At 38.4% G+C, this 1,765-nt stretch overlaps 1 pseudogene; it reads left to right on the top strand.

The window, feature by feature from the left end:
• Positions 1–530: 530 nt before the first annotated feature.
• LOC122686646 lies at positions 531–1,473 on the top strand (annotated as a pseudogene).
• Positions 1,474–1,765: the final 292 nt, after the last annotated feature.

The following is a 1,765-nucleotide window of genomic DNA, read 5'->3' as shown; positions in this document are numbered from 1 at the left end:
TATAAGTATAAGATGTATATATGTGTATATATACTGGATGGGGTAGTGTATTGTATAAAGTGCACTCCATTTTTTGGTAGAAATATATCATTTATAATCTAAGATTAAAAAAGTCAAACTAGCCCAACTTTTATCTTTTTGCCTCTTGGATACCTCTTGGATATATTTTTTAAAATTATCAAGTGATTCTATTTTAGTTATTAGCTGCCCAAACTCTTTCTACTTCATCCTGAAAAATAGCATGCCTCTGATGAAGAACATGAGCTGCAGACCATCATCACTGGTGAGAGACAAACTGCACCTAGGTGACAAGCAATTAGTGGTATTCATGCAAATTATTTCTTTGCTCTGATTTAATCTTATTTTAGATATTCTGTTTCAGAGAAATAGAATGGTAAGACAACTGAGAACAAAGATAAAGATACATTTATGGATTTTACTATTATATTTGATATTATATATATTTAAAGAATATTCTTTGATCCTTTGACACATATACTTTGATTATTAGAGAGAAACTGGTCTAATGTATGATCTGTGAAAATCACACCCAAGTGACTGAATTTATTCTTCATGGTTTTACAAACAACCCCGAGATGACAGTTTCCCTCTTTGCTTTGTTCCTGGTCATCTATACATATAGTCACTTTATTGGGTAACTTCCTTATTGCCACAGTTACCAGTATGGATCCTGCTCTTCAAACAGCCATGTACTTCTTTCTCAGGAACTTGTCACTTCTTGAAGTCTGTTTCACCTTGGTCATGGTGCCAAATATGTTGGTAGATCTAGTATCCCCAAGGAAAAGCATCTCTTTTGTAGACTATGGTACCTAGATGTACTTCTTTTTCTTCTTTGGCAGTTCCGAATGTTTCCTCCTCTCTATGACGGCTTATGATTACTTTGTGGCCATCTGTAATCCTCTCTGCTTTTCAGTCATAATGAATAGGTCCCTATGTTTGTGGATGGCTGTAGGTTCTTGGATGTCTGGTATTCCCGTGTCTATGCTACAGACAGCTTGGTTGATTGCCCATCCTTTCTGTGGACCAAGCACCATAGACCACTTCTTTTGTGATGGTTCCCCAGTGTTGAAACTAGTCACCTTGCATTTCAAGCACTTGCCTCCACACTGTTATTTATTATGTTTCCCTTTTCCCTCATTTTGGTCTCCTACACTCACATTATTAAAACCATCCTGATGATGCCCTCTGCTACTGGTCACCAGAAGGCATTCTCCACTTGTTCATCTCACCTCATTGTGGTATCCCTTTTCTATGGAACAGCCAGCTTGATCTACATACGGCCCAAATCCAACCAGTCTCCTGAGAGCAAGAAGCTAGTGTCATTGTTCTTCCTACACTGTCATCACACCTATGTTAAACCCCATCATCTACAGCCTAGGGAACAATGAATTGAAGGGGGCAGTCAAGAGGACGATCACTTGAAAAGTCTTGCAGAAGTTAAATGTGCTTTGAATTCAATTGTGTCAAGTTTTTCTAAACAAAGTAGGAGCACCAGAACCCATGAACAAAAGCTTTGAAGGAGTGGAAGATTTGCTCTTACTTTGTCAGGGTCACTTACTATGATGGGTGAATCTCAGTGTCTCAGTCAGAGCCCCAGCTCAGACTGGGATAACCAAGTTCTTTTATGTAGGGATTATTCACAAATTGTGGGGCAGCTCATATGATGGAAATTCCATGTCTCTTGACCTGAAAGGCAAAGAGAAGAGGTATTAACTGGCACTTTAGAGAGTCTTAAAACTCTAAG

Source organism: Cervus elaphus, chromosome 30 (assembly GCF_910594005.1).
Source record: "Cervus elaphus chromosome 30, mCerEla1.1, whole genome shotgun sequence".
In the NCBI taxonomy this organism is placed as follows: Eukaryota; Metazoa; Chordata; class Mammalia; order Artiodactyla; family Cervidae; genus Cervus; species Cervus elaphus.
This window is presented reverse-complemented; position numbering and strand designations above follow the sequence as displayed.